Source organism: Pinus tabuliformis, chromosome Q (assembly GCF_031772625.1).
Source record: "Pinus tabuliformis cultivar Carrire ecotype Pingquan chromosome Q, CPIR1, whole genome shotgun sequence".
NCBI lineage: Eukaryota > Viridiplantae > Streptophyta > Pinopsida > Pinales > Pinaceae > Pinus > Pinus tabuliformis.
Window position 1 is genome coordinate 168472857 of NC_142296.1, and position 22391 is coordinate 168495247.

Genomic DNA, 22391 nt, shown 5'->3' on the forward strand with positions numbered 1-22391 from the left:
AGACTTCCAATCATAGATCTGTAGGTTGGTTGATGCACTGCTGCTGATTCATCATTTTTACTGAGGCTGCATCCTGTGACCATGGGGGTACACACTGGTTTTGCATCTTCCATGCCATATTTCTTCAAAATCTGCTTGAGATACTTGGTTTGAGACAAGAAGATACCGTCTTCATTTTGTTGGATTTGCAATCCAAGAAAATATGTCAGTTCTCCAAGCAAAGACATTTCGAATTATTTCTGCATCACCAAGTCAAAGCTTTGACTCATAGCTTCTTCATTACTGCCAAAGATAATATCATCTACATACACAACAAGTATTAGCAATTTGTCATTTTCAATTTTTATATAAAGATTGCTATCTGCTGATCCCTTTGAGAAACCTTGTTGATGAAGATATTTGTCCAACCGGTAGTACCAAGCCCTTGGAGCCTATTTAAGACGATAGAGAGCCTTTTTTACTCTGCATACAAGATTTGGATCATTCCCAAGGATGAAACCATCTGGTTGCTCAATGTACACTTCTTCTTCTAAGTCTCCATTCAGAAAGGCTGATTTCACATCCATTTGAAATACTTTGAACTTCTGAAAGCTTGAGAGAGCAAGGAACATTCAGATGGCCTCAAGTCTAGCAATGGGAGAAAATTTTTCTTCAAAGTCTATTCCTTCTTGTTGAGCATACCCTTTACAAACAAGTCTAGCCTTGTTTCTAATTACTTCCCCATTTTCATTCAACTTATTTTTGAAGATCCATTTTGTCCCTATGACATTCTTATCTTTTGGTCTAGGAACCAACTCCCAAGTGTTGTTCTTTTCAATCTACTCAAGTTCTTCATCCATTGCCTTGACCCAGCATTCATCTTTGCATGCCTCTCTTACATTTTGTGGTTCAGTGGAGGAGAGCAATGCCAAATAGCTTGAGGCTTCTGCAATTGTTCTTCTTGTTCGTACACCTGCTTCTTTCTGCCCCAAAATATGAGATTCTGGATGATTCTTCTGAACGTACCTGGATGGAGTCTTCTCTTCTATTCTTATATGTTCCTCTGGTGCCTCTTGAGGTTCTTCTTCATCATCTCTCTGATTTGGAGAGTAGTCTTCATCCTCATCGATATTTTCATGATTTACTTGCCTAGGGATGTATCCTTTTAAATCAACCACTACATCAATGCTGTCAACAATTCTTCCAAGTCTTTTATTGTAACACTTATATGCTTTGTTGTGGGGAGAATAGCCAAGGAGAATGCCTTCATCTGCTCTAGGTTCAAGTTTGCCAAGCCGCTCATCAGTGTTCTTAATATAGCATTTCCTCCCAAAAATTTTGAAATGCTTTACCGAAGGAGTCTCACCATACCAGAGCTCATGAGGAGTTTGAGTGATGTTCACTCGGACATTTGTTTTGTTGAGAATAACAACCGCAGCATATGCAGCTTCACCCCAGAAGGTTGCGGGAGTTCCAGACTCATCAAGCATAGCACGAGCCATTTGTTGGATTGTTCTGTTCATCCTTTCCACCACTCCATTTTGCTGAGGAGTCCTAGCTGTAGAGAATTCCCTTCTTATTCCATGTTCTTCACAGAAATCGAAAAATTCATTTGAGGTAAAATCCCCACCTCTGTCAGACCTGAGGCACTTAATTTGGTAATCTGATTCATTTTCAGCCAAGGCTTTGAAGGATTTGAATTTTTCAAATGCTTCGTCTTTGTGCTTCATAAGTCCTAACCAAACAAACCTGGAGAAGTCGTCAATGAATAATATAAGGTATTCCTCTTCTCGAGGTGACCTTGTCCTAAATGGACCACATACATCTGTATGAACTAGCTCAAGAGGCCCGCTAGCTGATCCTTCCTTCTCAGGAAAGTTAGTTCTGGTTTGCTTACCAAACTGACATGATTTGCACATGGTGTTGTCTGGAATTTTGATATCTGGAAGACCATGAAATACCTGGTATTTTCATGCTTTCCTTATTTGTGAAAAGCTTAGATGCCCCAACCTCCGGTGCCATAACCAGTGTTCATCATCCTTGCTCAAATAGCATTGTTGTTGTCCTTCTTCAAATATGTATAGATTATTTGGAGTTCTTCTGCCTTTGATCACTGTTTTTCCTGTATCAAGATCATGAACACTACATCCATTTGATCAAAATATTACCTCGGTTCCTTGATCGCACATCTGACTAACACTCAGTAGATTATGCTTCAAGCCATCAACATACAAAACATTTCCAACTTTGACATTTTCTTTCAACTGAGTAGTGCCTTTTCCTTTTATGGCTGCAGGGGTATCATTTCCAAAAGATACCTTCTTTCCCTTTTCAAATGCAGTATATGATTCAAGTTTTTCTTTATCACCTGTCATATGTTTCGAACATCCGCTGTCGATATACCATAGATTTTCCTGTCCTTTTGCATAAAAAGCTATCCCACATCTTTCTAGTTGTGGTTCCTTCATTCTCCATGTTCTGGCACTTGAGGTTTGTTCCTTCTGAGTTGTCTTCCAAAACCTGCTCCTACATTCAGAATCTTCATGACCAAAGTTATTACAAATAGAACATTCAACTTCATTTTCAAGGGCCGAAAAGTTGTTATAAGTTCTTTTCGTGATCCCAGTCATATTCCTTTGTTTTTGAGCTTCTGTAGTCACGATTGTCTTATAGGCAACACATTGAGCTGCTTTGTGACCAAAGTTATGGCAAGAGAAACATTGGCCATTGAAGAAACTCCTGCGATTATCAAATCTATCATCCAACATATTGTAGTTTCTACTGACATCCATTCTTGAGGCAAATTGGGAATATTTTACCTGTGGCTGATTGTAGCTTCTGTTTGTCCTTAAGGTAGCTTGCCCCCGATTTTCTTGATAGTCTTTGTTCGTTCTTGAGGTAAACTGTCCCTGATTTACCTGATGATTTCTATTAGGCCTTTGCTCACTCCTCCTTACTGCATCAAGATAACTTTTGGAGGTGGATGCTTGAGATGTTTCTCCATTATATCCCAGACGTGTCTTGATTAGTGTAGAACACTGCACATTGATAATCTCATCCAAAGTTTCAGATCCTTTAACAAATTTAAGATTAATGGCTTTTGTTTTCTCAATCTCCTTTCTAAGACCAACAATTTCACATTCCAATTTTTCAAGATGTTTTCCCCTTTCAGCCAGTTGACATTGCAGAGAATCAATAATCGCATTTTTCTCTTCTAAGCAAATTTTAAGATTAGACATCTCTTCATAAAAACCTTCTACATCTATAGCATCCATGTAGTCATCATCTTCAAAAGCCATTAAAAGTTTATACTCATTACCTCGTTCATCTTCGTCACTATTTGAAATTCCATCACTATCTTCATGAGTGTAATAGCTTTTCTTATTTGCATTTTGTTTCTTGTTCCATCTAACAGGTTCCTTCCCCTTGTCAATCTTATCCTTATGAGGACATTTGGCAGCATAGTGACCTACTCTTCCACAAGCAAAGCATTTGAAAGGTAACTTACCTCGGAATCGTCCAGCACCCCGTTGAAGATTTTTGACAAAATTTGATTCTTCTTCTTCTTCTGATATGTGTCCTGACTCATAGTAGTCTCCTTTGCCAGAAGCCTTGAAGGCAGCTTCTCTCCTGTCTGATGGTCCTCCTTTCCTCATTTCATAAGCAGTTAGAATTCCATGCAACTGTGACATTTTAAGGTTTTGAAGATTCTCCTTTTCTTCTATTGCAGAAACTTTAGATTCAAACCTAGGGGACAAAGATCTTAGAACTTTTTCAACCACAACAGCCTCTTTTACTTCTTCACCCAAATTTTTCATACAATTAACAATCTCATCTACACGAAGAAAATAGTTAGCCACACCTTCATCATTATACATTCTGATATTTTCATACTGAATTCTGAGGGTTTGAAGTTTTGCTCTTTTTACCCGATCATCTCCTTCATAGCTCAGAACAATCTTGTCCCATATTTCTTTTGCAGATTTATACTGCATAACTTTGACAAATTCGGATTGTGATAGACATCCCAATAGAGTATTGACCGCCTTTGCATTTGTTTCATATTTCTTCTTCTCAGCCGGATCTGTAGGAGTTGCTGCTCGAAAAGTATACCCTGTATCTATGATATCCCAGAATTCTGTACCCAAAGATTGAAGATAGGCAGTAACTCTTACCTTCCAATATACGAAGTTTGTCCCATCAAAAAAAGGTGGCCTGATTGATGCTTCCCTCTCGTAGTTACTCATGATGAAAGATCTTCCTTCTAGCGATCAAGCTTCTTCTGAAGGACCTGCTCTGATACCAATTGTTGGAAATAATACTGAGAGGGGGGGGTGAATCAGTATTATCAAATTCTTTTCAATATACCTTCCAGATTTATACTTTAATTTATTCTTCAGATATTGATCATTAACTTGTATGTCAGTACCATATAATAATGAACAAGAACAAGGAAAAACAGATAGTCACACCAAAGAACACCAGATATAAGGTGGAAAGCCAATGTGGGTGAAAACCACCTGCTGCTATATGTCTCTATCTTCATTCAATTAGAAACTTCTTTTACAATGATTTTGTACTGGTGCAGTCCTCTACCAGTACGCAGGCTGCAACCTGCAGAGAGCTACAACGCTCTCTCGTTTTCCAGTCTCTCCTGGAAGGGAGCTACAACCCCCTTTGCTCTTCTACTTCTTTAAGGACCACGTTTCATTAATTTTCAGACTGGATCCAAGAAGGTCAAATAATCATCAAGTACATGCAAATCACCCAATCTCCTTATACAATCAACCAATGAATCACCCAACTTCTCAGAATGTTCTAAACAGAAAAGTAATACCAGAAATCTAAACCCAGAACTCTGCAGCAATAGATAAAAGACAGCCAACAAACGTTTCCAGATAGGACCGCAACTTCACCAATATTAACCTGCGGATATCCGCAGCCTTTCTGTGCCTGAACTACGCAGATCCGCACCGGATCCTTCTGTTGCTCTGCGTACCACCGCACTTACTCCTTCTGCTAAACTGTGTACCTTAGCTCAGATTTGCACCTGCACTGTCTGTTTGACAGCGTACCTCCGCATTGTGCCTCTGCGTACCTTCGCACTGTGCTTTCTTCTGCGTTGTGTACCTCGCACTGCACCTTCTGCTACGCTCCGTACCCCCGCACTTACGCTGTGGATCGCCTACGAACCTCTGATTAGGCCAAATTAACAGTCCTCCAATGTGTCACAGACAGTCAGATCCATAGATCTGATCATGCGCCCAAGAGATCATGACTTATCAATAGATTTGCCTTAAGTTTTCTCATTGATTTAGATCTAGCTGTGTAAAACCAATCACCCAAAATTTCAGATCTTAAGATATTCAAATTTCACAAGTGTCTAGCCAAGTGATCTCCTTCCCATTTTTATAGTCAATTCCTTATTCACACCATGGGACAAAACCATCAAAAACCAATACAAGGGATCCAAACTGGGGTTCAATAATTTAGATCCTATACCACGGGCCAAAACCATAGGATCATAAATGACGTGCTAAATACCAAGGGCCAAACATAAGACACCCCACGTGAGCGTACTTCTTTGCATTGGAGTGAGTGAACTTGGGGACCGCACCTTATGAACGGTGAACCTGCGGGTATGTCCGCACTCCCTGGACAGCGAACCTATGGGTCCGCACCTTTTGAATGATGCACCTACGAACCTCTTATTTTCCATCATTTTGAGAGCCTGAACAGAGTTTTGCCACTTGAGTGAGTTTCCATCAAGTACAACACCTGTACCATAGAGCCAAACCAGAATCATAATGCCAACAATCTCCCCCTTTGGACTTGATGGCAACCTCAAGATCCTCATCGTCATTCTCCCCCTTTGACATCAAGGGCAAAGGGTTATGCTCCCCCTGAGACCATGCTTAAATATTTGATCATGCTCCCACTGTCGGTAAACTAGATATGCAAACCATAATCCACCATACACCATAGATGAAAGAGATAGAGACATATTGCAGCAATATTTAGATCAGCATCCATGTTCTCCTTCTGTGCTACCATAATGCCAACAATGCATTATATGTGCTCCCCCTGAACCTGTGCCATTCGATCTTCGACCAATCCATAAACCAGAAAATGTACGCGTATACCCCATATGAACTTCGCGTACAACCAGCAATCTCTGAAACAGATGAGATTCAACAACAAGTTGATACATCAACTACCCCCAGCTTTTGCCTGAGGTATTCAAAAGTCTCCCTCGGCAAAGGTTTGGTGAGTATATCAACAACTTGTTCCTTAGAAGGAACATACTCCAACTTGACCTTTTGTTCAAGCACTTGTTCCCTGAGAAAGTGATACTTGATCGATATGTGCTTGGTCTTTGAATGCATGACTGGGTTCTTTGAAATGCTGATTGCACTTGTATTATCACATAAGATGGAGATAGGTGGTGTACAAGTGATTTGAAAATCCTGCAAGGTCTGCATCATCCAAAGAAGTTGAGTGCAGCAAGATGCAGCAGCCACATATTCCGCTTCAGCTGTAGATAAAGCAATCGAACTTTGTTTCTTGCTGAACCAAGATACTAATCTGGAACACATAAAGAATGCACCACCACTTGTGCTCTTCCTGTCATCCACGCTTCCAGCCCAATCTGCATCTGTGTAAGCATGAAGTGTGAGATCTGTGTCTCTAGGATACCATAAGACATAGTTTTGAGTTCCTTGAAGGTACTTGAAGATTCTCTTGACTGCCTGAAGATGAGTTTCCTTTGGATTAGCCTAAAATCTTCCAACTATTCCCACTGCATACATGATGTCTGGTCTGGTACCTGTCAAATAAAGTAGACTTCCAACCATAGATCTGTAGGTTGGTTGATGCACTGCTACTGATTCATCATTTGTACTAAGGTTAAATCCTGTGACCATGGGGGTACACACTGGTTTTGCATCTTCCATGCCATATTTCTTCAAAATCTACTTGAGATACTTGGTTTGAGACAAGAAGATACCGTCTTCATTTTGTTGGATTTGCAATCCAAGAAAATATGTCAGTTCTCCAAGCAAAGACATTTCGAATTCTTTCTGCATCACCAAGGCAAAGCTTTGACTCATAGCTTCTTCATTGCTGCCAAAGATAATATCATCTACATACACAACAAGTATTAGCAATTTGTCATTTTCAATTTTTATATAAAGATTGCTATCTGCTGATCCCTTTGAGAAACCTTGTTGATGAAGATATTTGTCCAACCGGTAGTACCAAGCCCTTGGAGCCTATTTAAGACCATAGAGAGCCTTTTTTAGTCTACATAAAAGATTTGGATCATTCCCAAGGATGAAACCATTTGGTTGCTCAATGTACACTTCTTCTTCTAAGTCTCCATTCAGAAAGGTTGATTTCACGTCCATTTGAAATACTTTGAACTTCTGAAAGCTTGAGAGAGCAAGGAACATTCGGATGGCCTCAAGTCTAGCAACGGGAGCAAAAGTTTCTTCAAAGTCTATTCCTTCTTGTTGAGCATACCCTTTACAAACAAGTTTGGCCTTGTTTCTAATTACTTCCCCATTTTCATTCAACTTATTTTTGAAGATCCATTTTGTCCCTATGACATTCTTATCTTTTGGTCTAGGAACCAACTCCCAAGTGTTGTTCTTTTCGATCTACTCAAGTTCTTCATCCATTGCCTTGACCCAGCATTCATCTTTGCATGCCTCTCTTACATTTTGTGGTTCAGTGGAGGAGAGCAATGCCAAATAGCTTGAGGCTTCTGCAATTGTTCTTCTTGTTCGTACACCTGCTTCTTTCTGCCCCAAAATCTGAGATTTTGGATGATTCTTTTGAACGTACCTGGATGGAGTCTTCTCTTCTATTCTTATATGTTCCTCTGGTGCCTCTTGAGGTTCTTTTTCATCATCTATCTGATTTGGAGAGTAGTCTTCGTCCTCATCGATATTTTCATGATTTACTCGCCTAGGGATGTATCCTTTTTCATCAACCACTACATCAATGCTGTCAACAATTCTTCCAAGTCTTTTATTGTAACACTTATATGCTTTGCTGTGGGGAGAATAGCCAAGGAGAATGCCTTCATCTGCTCTAGGTTCAATTTTGCCAAGCTGCTCATCAGTGTTCTTAATATAGCATTTGCTCCCAAAAATTTTGAAATGCTTTACCGAAGGAGTCTCACCATACCAGAGCTCATGAGGAGTTTGAGTGATGTTCACTCGGACATTTGTTTTGTTGAGAATAACAACCGCAGCATATGCAGCTTCACTCCAGAAGGTTGCGGGAGTTCCAGACTCATCAAGCATAGCACGAGCCATTTGTTGGACTGTTCTATTCATCCTTTCCACCACTCCATTTTGCTAAGGAGTCCTAGTTGTAGAGAATTCCCTTCTTATTCCATGTTCTTCATAGAAATCGAAAAATTCATTTGAGGTAAACTCCCCACCTCTGTTGGACCTGAGGCACTTAATTTTGTAATCTGATTCATTTTCAGCTAAGGCTTTGAAGGATTTGAATTTTTCAAATGCTTCGTCTTTGTGCTTCATAAGTCCTAACCAAACAAGCCTGGAGAAGTCGTCAATGAATAATATAAGGTATTCTTCTCCTCGAGGTGACCTTGTCCTAAATGGACCACATACATCTGTATGGACTAGCTCAAGAGGCCCGCTAGCTGATCCTTCCTTCTCAGGAAAGTTAGTTCTGGTTTTCTTACCAAACTCACATGATTTGCATATGGTGTTGTCTAGAATTTTGATATCTGGAAGACCACGAACTACCTGTTATTTGCATGCTTTCCTTATTTGTGAAAAGCTTAGATGCCCCAACCTCCAGTGCCATAACCAGTGTTCATCATCCTTGCTCAAATAGCATTGTTGTTGTCCTTCTTCAAATATGTATAGATTATTTGGAGTTCTTCTGCCTTTGATCACTGTTTTTCATGTATAAAGATCACAAACACTACATCCATTTGATCAAAATATTACCTCGGTTCCTTGATCGCACATTTGACTAACACTCAGTAGATTATGCTTCAAGCCATCAACATACAAAACATTTCCAGCTTTGACCTTTTCTTTCAACTGAGTAGTGCCTTTTCCTTTTATGGTTGCAGGGGTATCGTTTCCAAAAGAAACCTTCTTTCCCTTTTCTAATGCAGTATATGATTCAAGTTTTTCTTTATCACCTGTCATATGCTTCGAACATCCGCTGTCGATATACCATAGATTTTCCTGTCCTTCTGCATAAAAAGCTATCCCACATCTTTCTGGTTATGGTTCCTTCATTCTCCATGTTCTGGCACTTGAGGTTTGTTCCTTCTGAGTTGTCTTCCAAAACCTGCTCCTGCATTCAGAATCTTCATGACCAAAGTTATTACAAATGGAACATTCAACTTCATTTTCAAGGGCCGAAAAGTTGTTATAAGTTCTTTTCGTGATCCCATTCATATTCCTTTGTTTTTGAGCTTCTCTAGTCATGATTGTCTTATAGGCAACACATTGAGCTACTTTGTGACCAAAGTTATGGCAAGAGAAACATTGGCCATTGAAGAAACTCCTGCGATTATCAAATCTATCATCCAACCGATTGTAGTTTCTACTGACATCCATTCTTGAGGAAAATTGGGAAGATTTTACTTGTGGCTGATTGTAGCTTTTGTTTGTCCTTAAGGTAGCTTGCCGCTGATTTTCTTGATAGTCTTTGTTCGTTCTTGAGGTAAACTGTCCTTGCTGCATCAAAATAACTTTTGGTGGTGGATGCTTGAGATGTTTCTCCATTATATCCCAGACCTGTCTTAATTAGTGGAGAACACTACAGATTGATAATCTCATCCAAAGTTTCAGATCCTTTAACAAATTTAAGATTAATGGCTTTTGTTTTCTCAATCTCCTTTCTAAGACCAACAATTTCACATTCCAATTTTTCAAGATGTTTTTCCCTTTCAGCCAGTTGACATTGCAGAGAATCAATAATCTCATTTTTCTCTTCTAAGAAAATTTTAAGATTAGACATCTCTTCATAAAAACCTTCTACATCTATAGCATCCATGTAGTCATCATCTTCAAAAGCCATTAAAAGTTTATACTCATTACCTCGTTCATCTTCGTCACTATTTGAAAGTCCATCACTATCTTCATGAGTGTAATAGCTTTTCTTATTTTCATTCTGTTTCTTGTTCCATCTAACAGGTTCCTTCCCCTTGTCAATCTTATCCTTATGAGGACATTTGGCAGCATAGTGACCTACTCTTCCACAAGCAAAGCATTTGAAAGGTAACTTACCTCGGAATCGTCGAGCACCCCGTTGAAGATTTTTGACAAAATTTGATTCTTCTTCTTCTTCTGATATGTGTCCTAACTCATAGTGGTCTCCTTTGCCAGAAGCCTTGAAGGCAGCTTCTCTCCTGTCTGATGGTCCTCCTTTCGTCATTTCATAAGCAGTTAGAATTCCATGCAACTATGACATTTTAAGGTTTTGAAGATTCTCCTTTTCTTCTATTGCAGAAACTTAAGATTCAAACCTAGGGGACAAAGATATTAGAACCTTTTCAACCACAACAGCCTCTTTTACTTCTTCACCCAAATTTTTCATACAATTAACAATCTCATCTACACGAAGAAAATAGTTAGCCACACTTTCATCATTATACATTTTGATATTTTCATACTGAATTCTGAGGGTTTGAAGTTTTTCTCTTTTTACCTGATCATCTCCTTCATAGCTCAGAACAATCTTGTCCCATATTTCTTTTGCGGATTTATACTGCATAACTTTGACAAATTCTGATTGTGATAGACATCCCAATAGAGTATTGACTGCCTTTGCATTTGTTTCATATTTCTTCTTCTCAGCCGGATCTGTAGGAGTTGCTGCTGGAAAAGTATACCCTGTATCTATGATATCCCAAACTTCTGTACCCAAAGATTGAAGATAGGCAGTAACTCTTACCTTCCAATATACGAAGTTTGTCCCATCAAAAACTGGTGGCCTGATTGATGCTTCCCTCTCGTAGTTTCTCATGATGAAAGATCTTCCTTCAAGCGATCAAGCTTCTTCTGAAGGACCTGCTCTGATACCAATTGTTGGAAATAATACTGAGAGGGGGGGGTGAATCAGTATTATCAAATTCTTTTCAATATACCTTCCAGATTTATACTTTAATTTATTCTTCAGATATTGATCATTAACTTGTATGTCAGTACCATATAATAATGAACAAGAACAAGGAAAAACAGATAGTCACACCAAAGAACACCAGATATAAGGTGGAAACCCAATGTGGGTGAAAACCACCTGCTGCAATATGTCTCTATCTTCTTTCAATTAGAAACTTCTTTTACAATGATTTTGTACTGGTGCAGTCCTTTACCAGTACGTAGGCTGCAACCTGCAGAGAGCTACAATGCTCTCTTGTTTTCCAGTCTCTCCTGGAAGGGAGCTACAACCCCCTTTGCTCTTCTACTTCTTTAAGGACCACGTTTCATTAATTTTCAGACTGGATCCAAGAAGGTCAAATAATCATCAAGTACATGCAAATCACCCAATCTCCTTATACAATCAACCAATGAATCACCCAACTTCTCAGAATGTTGTAAACATAAAAGTAATACCAGAAATCTAAACCCAGAACTCTGCAGCAATAGATAAAAAACAACCAACAAATGTTTCAAGATAGGTTCGCAACTTCACCAATATTAACCTGCGGATATCCACAGCCTTTCTGTGCCTGAACTGTGCAGATCCGCACTGGATCCTTCTGCTGCTCCGCGTACCACCGCACTTACTCCTTCTACTGAACTGCGTACCTCAGCTCAGATCCGCACCTGCATTGTCTGTTTGACAGCGTACCTCCGCACTGTGCCTCTGCGTACCTTCGCACTGTGCTTTCTTCTGCGCTGCATACCTCGCACTGCACCTTCTGTTGTCCTGCGAACCCCCGCACTTACGCCATGGATCGCCTGTGAACCTCTGATTAGGGCCAAATTAACAGTCCTCCAATGTGTCACAGATAGTTAGATCCATAGATCTGATCATGCGCCCGAGAGATCACGACTTATCAATAGATTCGCCTTAAGTTTTCTCCTTGATTTAGATCTAGCTGTGTAAAACCAATCACCCAAAATTTCAGATCTTAAGATATGCAAATTTCACAAGTGTCTAGCCAAGTGATCTCCTTCCCCTTTTTATAGTCAATCCCTTATTCACACCATGGGACAAAACCATCAAAAACAAATACAAGGGATCCAAACCGGGGTTCAATAATTTAGATCCTATACCACGGGCCAAAACCATAGGATCATAAATGATGTGCTAAATACCAAGGGCCAAACATAAGACACCCCACCTGAGCGCGCTTCTTTGCATTGGAGTGAGTGAACTGGGGGACCGCACCTTATGAATGGTGAACCTGCGGGTATGTCCGCACTCCCTGGACGGAGAACTTGCGGGTCTGCACCTTTTGAACGATGCACCTGCAAACCTCTTATTTTCCATCATTTTGAGAGCCTGAACAGAGTTTTGCCACTTGAGTGAGTTGCCATCAAGTACAACACCTATACCATAGAGCCAAACCATAATCATAATGCCAACAAATAGGAATGCAATAAATTACAGAGATAACCATAAACACAGAGATGTAGTGGAAATAATACTTCATTTCATTAATGTAAAATACTGAAATATGCTTACAAATAGAAATGGAGATAAACCAGATAGAGTGATGGTAGCTTATCTCTGAGAAGAGATGTGGCAGCTACATGCCTACGAATTGCCTTACAATGAGGCTCAAGGGCATTTTTATTATTGAACAATAAGAGAAAACCCTAAACAACCAAAACCCTAACCCGAGGAGATGTAACACCAAGAGTTTATGGGCCCCGTTGGGTGAGTTGGATAGCCAACTTCCTGTGGTCGTGACTTGGTCATATTATCTCTTTTTGAAGTGCATGATAACCCATTGGAAATATCTCTCCGAGGACAACGACAGAAAAGATGATTTTAGACAAAATATCGCTGGTGGTAGATTTCCAAAAAAACATCGTTTAGGGCCTCAAAATGGCACCGGACATTTAGGACCCGAAAAACTGCTAAAATTGTAAACTCTGCTACAATTAAGTAAACTGAAAAACTGAAAGAAGCAATGGTGGGGGTCCAAATGGAATTGGTGGGTGGCCACCAATATCCACCTGGATCAATTTTTCCTTTGATGGTCCTCGGATTGGAACTTCTTTCTGGGGTAAATTCTTTGCAGTCATAGGGTTAGCTCCAGAATTCACTCCCGTCTCTGATCTAGAAGATATGAAATTACATTCAATAGGAGAATAAGTAGGAATAACATGTGTTTTAAAGTTTTTTGCAACCTGCTTGTTGGAATTAAGGTTTGGTTGCACAGGTGGTTGGGACCATAGAGGAAGATGACTTTGTTTTTCATTGGGAAGAAATTGTGTTTGTTGTTTCTTAGACAATTGAGTTTTCATGGGGAATCTTCCTAGAGAGGAGGCTCCAAACCATCCTTGAGGCTATGGGAATATCTGACTCAAGGGAGAGGGCCACTATGGCCAAAAGGTAGGGTATTCAATTAGAGGAGGGCTATAAGTTTTCCATGGAACTGTAGGACTATAAATCTGCTGAGGAACCTATTGAGGACAATAAACATTAGTCCAAGTATTAAATTATGATAGGTTTTGAGTTATACCTAGTATTTGATTTGATTCCTTACTTGATTCCCTAAATACTTTTAGTAATCCTAGTAATGATGGGCAATGATATGTTGAGTGATTCTCTTCAAAAATACCACAAATTTTATGATGCTAAGTGGACACTCTCTAAGGGAGTACTTCTCCCTAAAGTTGGAGAAGAATATCAGGAGTGGTTCTTCAATTTTAACCTACTTCTGTTCTTCTTGCAAACCATCCAATTGTGAATTTAGAGAGGCTTATGTAACTCCTATTCTTGTAGTAGATTTAAAAAATTAGGAGGAAAATTATTGAGAATTCTTACCAATCTTGGAGATTACTCTTGAATACATAATGCATAATTCACAAACATCATCATATGATAAGTGAAAAAAATCACCTGTTCCTATCATATTCAAGAGTTCTAAAAATTCATCTTTGATTCCTTTGAGTAGGAGTGTCTTCAAGGTCTCTTTTTCCAACATGTTATGCTTTGATATTTGAAGGTTGTATTGAAATCGCTCCACATACTCCTCCAAACTTTCATCTTCCCCCCTATGTCATACTGAAAAATATATTCAGTGGCTTTGAAGTAGTCTTGGTATTTCTTCAAGAATACATTCTGCATCTCTTCCCACATATGAACGCAGTTCCCACTAAGGCTCATGAACCATCAGAGAGTTTCTCCTTTTAGAGTAAGAGGAAACACTTTCAACCTTTGATCATTAGTAAAATAATCATATCCTCTACAAAGGACTTCAAACTCAAATAATAATATATTTGGTTCTTCATTTTTCAAACCATGAAATTTGGTAGATAAAATGGGGGAATGATGTGCATGTGTGCCACTCCTCCTGGACCTCTGATAGGGAATTCAAAGGTAACGATGTGTGCCATTTCTTCCCAACATAGAAGAGGTTCTTCATGTGCTAATTTGAGACTCCTCCTTCGAATGTTCTTGCCAATTGGTTCATGAAATAGGTAATGTATAGAACACCACTTAAGTGAATCCTTTGTTAGTTTTCCATTAGATGATTTCAGTATCTCAGTAGCAACATTTAACTCATTGAAAAATTCCTCGAAATACCATTTTTTTATTCTCAACAAGATATATGGTGTATTCTATCAACATATGGATTAGTATATATAGGGGGGTCCTTACAACACCCTAAAAATGAAAATAAAATGTGTAGGAAAGAAACAAAAACTTGCAAGAAAAACTAGGAAAAGAAGAAAACTGAATTGCAACAGGTTACCAAAGTCAATCCCCTAAGCACCTCCTCGAAAATGATGCCAAAACTTGGGTGTAGTATAGGGTATATTATTGGACCAACATTTAATGTCAATCTAGGGTCTGTGGACTTTGAGGCACAACACTAGAAATGCTAGAGAAGGACTCCAGTGACCTGCAAAACAAAACCCTAATTTTTGCAAACACTAGCCAATCATGTAATAAAAAACATTCATTAGAGATGAAACCCTAATTATTGCAACACCAATCTTGTAGTTCTATCAATAGTTGAAAGTAAACTGTTATTATTAAAATTTGAAAAATAAACCATGCATATTGGCAATTAAAAGGAAAACCCTAATTATTAGCAAACAAAGAGCAAATCCCAATTGAAATGCAAATAAATCCTAGGTACTAATCAATTCAGAAAGAAAACCCTAATTATTACGAATATGAACTTTAGCTCCTTCTCACCAGTAAATTTAATCTACATTAGGCCAACTATTTTTGTGCGAAATAAAATACATGCTCTATATCTTCCTAGAGCATTGTTGTAGCGGCTACAACCACCCTCCAAAATTTTTCCTTGGCTTCTTTTTGGAGCCTCCCTACCAACCATCCTTAGCAACATGTCTTGTGTTGTCAAGTACATAGGCTTCATTGGTTTTTCAGCAGCTTGCCAACCTATGCATGTTAGTTTGCTTCACTGCCCTCACAGGCTGCCACTCTAGACTGGGGCTAGTTGTTGGCTGAGCAGCTCCCTCAAAAAATTGTGCAATTCTGGAGGGGAACCAACCTTCCCTCCAGAAGTTGCGCAAATCTACTAGGTAGCCTGTTGGGCCCATAAATTGCGTAATGCAGTCAAACAATCTTCCTTGCGAAAATTGCGCAATCTGGCCCAACACTGTAGCTCAGCCTAGAAATTGCACAATTCTGGGTAGCAGTCACCTGCTCCTCCCAGAAATTACACAATCCCTCTGGGATAGCCAATCCAGTTCCTCTCAGAAATTGTGAAAATCCCTCTCTCAGTCAAGCAGGTTGTTGCATGTGCCTTCAGGTTGACCAGTTCCCTCTGGGACCGAGCAAAATTTATTTGCATGCATGGTATGCACTTTCCGAAATAGCAAAAGGAAGCATGCAAAAGGAATCCCTAGATCTAGGGATCTATTTTTAGCATCTGGAGGTTACATGCAAAGCTCATTTTAGAAACCTCTCGCCAAGTGTCGCTTTTTCCTAGATTTCTGGCATGCGCGTCATAACCTCGATCTTATCAAAACTCATGAACCGGATGCTGCAGAGCTCATTCCTCACATCAACCTTGTAGCTCTGACATCCCACATTGCATCAAGGAGTCTTCGGCACTTTCAACTTAGCTGTTTCAGGGTAAGTCTGCTTTTCATGTCTTGTGCTCTGTTTCTATCACTTTTTTTGTTTCTCTTTATGTGAGTGTTGTCTGCTTGATTTCAATGAGTGCTTATTGTTGTTTTAATGTATGTTAGCTTGTATAAGCACCATTTCAATTTTCAGTCGCATCTCACTATTGTCGCATGCATGATGCTGGTTTTGCACTAACAGTCACCGTTGCGGCAACCAGTTTCACACACATGCATGTTTTCCCATTTTTTGAATCTTGCACTTGTTGTTTGCATGCATGATCATTCACTCTTGTTTACACTCAGTTTCACCATGCATTCATACTTCTCATGTTTTCAGTCGCCCGTCGGTGGGTCTGGGATGCCTTAACCTAGACCTTGCCTTGCCCAGCTAGCATTGCACATTTATGGAAGTGAAGGCTCTACTTTCCCTCCACTAATGGATGCTCATTAAGAATTTAGCATCTAATAAGATAGGTATAAAAAGCATTAATGAAGGAAATTAATAGAAGCATTAATAACATTAATATTAATTAATGATAAAGCTTACACTAACCTCATCAAATATAAAAGCAAATAAACATGTGTAAGAGAACATTATTAAATATCTTAGTAAATAACCTATAAGATAGATTAGTAACTATCATTAAGCTAACATCCATTATAATAGATAAATAATAGATAAATTAATAAGTATATAAAGTGGAGCATTAATAAATATCATAATAAATATCAATTATAATAGATAACAATAAGTATATATAGAGGAGCTTTAACTAATAGCATAGTAAATATCATTAATAATAACATAGATAATAGGAGCAAATAACATTATAGAATTAAAATAGCATTAACAATAACAAATAATAAATATAAACAAAAATGCATTAAATATTAAAATACTAATAAGAATAATACTAAATAATCTTAGAATTACTAAAAGAGATTTTAATAACAAAACATATGATTTATAAGAAGACATAATAAATAACTTTCATAACAATAATAATAAAATCACATTCTAATCAATTAAGAATAACATATCAATAAACATAACCATAATTAATAGGAAAAATTTAATTATTAGGCATAATGACATAATAAGACAAAATATAAAATTGTAACATTAATAAAATAATTAAAAATAAATTACAAGGTAGTTATTAAAAATATGTATAATGAAAAAACATAAAGCTTATAATAAATAAAATCATCAATAATGAAAAGAGTCGGCCATTGGACTTCACATCCTGGGTTTTCATATTTATACCTAAAATTTCCTTCTTTTCTCCTCACACTTTGTCCTGATGATGAGTCTAGTTGCAGACTCGAAACGTCGACTTCAAAACATGAACACTGTGGAAAATCCGAACTCCATTCAAAAATAGAAGGAGTTACAGTAGGAACAGGCAAAGCAGGAGGCACAACATGCATAGACTAATGAAACTGTGCCCATACAAGTTATGAACCCATCCAGAAGCTGGCATGGAGCAGACAGGGTGAGCAGTGTTTTCGATCACATGAAAGGGTATTCAGGAGCATGGATGTCATTGTGCGCACGCATGCAATCCCACCCATTTAGCACACTCATGAAGTTGAAGACAAGAAGCAAGTCTGACTGGAGTTGAACATGTATCTCAACAAGTTGATGCACATGGTTAATAGCACACACTTAGAGATCATCACAGACACTATGCATCAGTATGTTGTTGGTCCAGTTGCACTCAAGATGATGATGCGCATGTTATCAGATGAGTTGGACAAAGGAGCCATATTAGTGTACCCAGATGCAACGGAGGCAAGAGTTCAATTTCAGTAGGATGTCACGATTGAGCGCACAGACACCATCACGAACAAACAAGCTTTGCATTAGTTCACCAATGTCGATCATCACGAGGATGTCGAAGAGTTGGTCTTCCCACAACTATCCAAGTCTTAGTGATGTCTTTCATGGCTTGCTCAAGCCTATTTTGTCTCACATGGGTACATGTGCAGATTGTATGTAACATCTTGTCAAGTGGAATTTCAAGTGTCAATAGTTGAATGTAATAGTCATAGAGTAGTTGAAGAGTCATGAGGGTAGGTGAACAATCACAAAGGGGAATGTCAGGGGTCACCCCACCCTTTGCTATTTATAGTACCTCATAACTCATTGTACAGGATTTTGGTCAGCCAAGCTTCCGATAGGAGTATCTTAGAGAAAGCTTGGAGAGTATTGTAATGAGCCTTGGCTTCTCCACAGTGCAGAGCTAGTACATCTCTTTGGAGGAGCAGGTGGTAGTGACTGGAACATTCCTTTATCGGGACTAGTGGTTGGTTATGGTTGTACTGTATGATTGGAACTTTTACTTCTTAATATAACAGAGCAATCACATTTCATGCATATGTTGTTATTGCATTTCAATTAACTTGTTTACTCTAACCATATATGTATCTATTTTCTTATGCATGTATGTATAGACTCTTTCTGTATATGTATGTATGAATCTTACCAAAACATGTTGTTGATTTAACCATCACTTTGGATTGTTGGTTCATCTTCCTTCCAGTTTGTGATGCATCTTTGCTTGTGTGTTCCCTTCCAAGATGCGTGTTTACATAGGTTTCCAAGGGGCGCACTCATTCCACCTTCAGTGTGTTAGAACCATTCATGCACCTTCCTTAGCTTGATGTGCATGTCACACCCTTGCTACCAACAAGGACATCTCACTTATCTCTGTGTGCAATCACAGTCAAGGCGATACCGTACGACCCACTGCTGGGACTCCTACACCAAACGGTCTGAGGTCTAGTTGGTACTTCTTACTGGGGAGATCCCCTAACATGTTGGCGGGTCCAGCACCATCAACAAGAACTTACCAACCCTATTATGGAATTCAATATTATCCTAAATTCTGTGCACTAGTTTCAAAATCCATTCAAACAGACTAATTTGGTTTTCTTCAAATTAAGGTTTTGCAACTCATTGAAAACACATGAAATAGATTATTGAAACAACACTCTGCAGCCACAGAAAGACAAAAGAATTACTATTTTTTAAACATAAGAGAGGCTATAGGTTGTTCACTCATTAATCATATGCCTTTCAAAATGTAGAGTGTTGTCGAACAAATGTTTATCAAGGGTTAGGGTACAAAATGTGAATTTCTAACCAGTAAGCAATGCATTTATATACCTGAACTCTTTGTGTAAATGTAGGCAGAATAATATAATGCGTTCAAGATTGAGATAAATATGTATCATATTTTAATGATGAATGCTCCAGGTACACTCTAGTTCATTATGAAAACATTAACTTGAGTGAGCATTGGGTTTTGACACATATTCATTCATAAAAATTACAAATAAATCCATTGATGCTCCCTACAGGATTTACACCTTTATAAGAAAATATGCCTACATTCTAAATGGACTCTGGAAAAGTAGTATTAAAGAAACATAACATAAACCATCACTCAAAATTGCTTGGATAAATAATCAAACATTTACTTGAACCTCATATCATCAGAAATGGGACAACACATCACACATGTTGAAATACCACCATTGTGAATTTCGCAAGCCCAACAACAATATATAAAAGACTGAAATCATTACAATTTATGTAAAGTCACACAATGCAACTCAAAAACTCTTGATACAATTCATGTTACCTTTCGATAGAGGATTTGTATATAATGCAAAGTGAAATATAACTTAATGAGATGAATTCTATTGCACTCGTGTTTATGGGTCAATAGACTACACATATTGTAAATCAATGAAATGGTCTAGCCCTAAAAACCGCTCAAAATTACCTTTGTCAAGCAAAACAATACAACTGGATTTTCTCTGATGTAAACATAATATTGATGGAGTGATTTTATTACCATTTTGTTTCCAAACCTAGATATATAAAATTAATACAGAGTATGTAATCTTTTGCTACAAAAAACTGCTAGGTCTAAAAGTAAAAACACCAGTCTTTAAAATACCAAAAGTTGAGCATAGATCTAAAATCTATAATGGAAAATAAACACAAAAGAAGGGCAACCAAAGAGGACAACGAGTTGGGTTGGGGGCTCCCAACCATGTCGTTGCCTATAGGAAAAAATATCAAATTACAGAGTCAAGTTGTGCAGAGATTAAAAATGTAAACCTAGCATATAATCTTCCAATTAAAAGCACTATGTGGTTTTACATCTTGTGGAGAGAGCAGAGTCTAGTGCCTAGAAAGGGAGTTTTACTTGAGTCTAAACCGATAGAGAGCTATGACAGATCACTCCAATAATATTTCCAGCCTAGCTCGAAGCCATGGCTTGGTTTATATAAATCTTTACAATACAAATTTGGATCTAGACAGGACAATCCATTACAAACAAGATGAACAGTCAAATCACAACAATTTTCCATCAACAAAAAACTGATAGAGCCACGATCAAAATAGGGAGGTCAATTATATTACATGAAATATTGTTTAAGAAAATGATCCCTCTTTCCTCGGCCTATAACTGTCAGTGAAAGACAAGCACACCTTTGACTGTTAGCTAGGTTCCAAAATAGTCTCAAACATGTGCTCATACTGCTAACTAGCATTGGCCTCTATTGCAAGCTCAGATGATAAAGTGGTCCACACGTACTTTAAATCTGGTGTAGGATCTCTATGGAGTGCAAGAACTGCACACACCTTGATTACTAGCTTTTTGATGATCATAATCCTTAGATGATACATACAAACGAGATAATTTGACATAGAAATAATAATTACCTATCAAATTTTTAAATATTATGCACGTTAAACACAAGTCTTCATGATTATGTCAAAAAAGAGATGGTAATGTTAAGTAATGGTTCAAATTTGGTAAATAAAGGGGGTAAAATAAGATTTCATGGGGCATGGCAGGAAGTATTAAATATGACAAGTATAGGTACTCACAATATTAATGCACCAATTGACATATATCAACCACTTTATTAATATGGTTGTGTTAGTTTATAATTGTTTATTTCACAAACAAGATTGATATTACCACAACAATGGGAAGTACCCTTTCTAAACATGAAAGAAGTGGGTGTTTCTCATACTACAAGGATTTTGTATATCCCTAAGAATCAAATTACCAACATTCATGTTAAAAATCACTTATTCATATAATAAACAAAGTAGAAGACAATATGAATTTTTTACCTCGTAAATTTGGAAAAACAATTTCAAGTTTTTCATGCCTTGAATTATTTAGATCACCCCTAGGAAGTATTCTCCTACGAACTTGAAATAGAAGAAAGTGTAAAGAAGACATGATGCTTTACTCTACCTCTGGTCTCTTCAACCCACCCTCCTTTTCCACCATTGAAAATTTTCGTATCACTTTGAGTGCTAATAATCCCCTATCATGCTTCTCATAAATAATTAAACACACAATTCTGATTGCCCCCCATCAAAATGCTTGATTTCATAGCATTCAATTTTTTTGAACTTATAAAACTTCCATCATTATGTTTAGATTGCAATATCTATATACTACCCTCTCCTTCTTTGTTGGATTTTAAAATGAAATTTTTAATTATCCATTAAAAAACAAAATAAAAACTTATGGAACAAAATATAAGAAGAAATTTACAAATACTCATTTGGAATAGTTTCTATTGGTCCACTATGAAACTATTTTATTTAAGTATGAATTATATGTGTGTGTGTGTGTGTGCATGTGCACGCACACACAACATTAGCAATTTCACTCATGTGTTTTTGTAAACAAATTTGGGCATATGTTACACAATATCAACAAGGGTTTATGATCAGTGATTTAAATATTTGAATTTTATGAAAGAAAACTTTAATGTCTAATCTAACTATTCTATGTTCTTGATTTTCTAATTGAAGATACAATTTTGTGCAATTGTGATTTTTTATTATTTAAATTGTATTTTGAATACATAAATGTATTCAACATCATTAAAACATGTAAAACATAAACATTGTACATAGTACATAACTCAAATTACCAATTCCAACCAATTCATATATATTTTTCCAATAATATTAAAAATATATGTATACTTCCCCGATCGGGGTGAGAGAAGAGAATTGGAGTCCTTGGGATCCATGTCGTGATTATCATATTGAGACGAGAATACATTGAGGGGCATTGT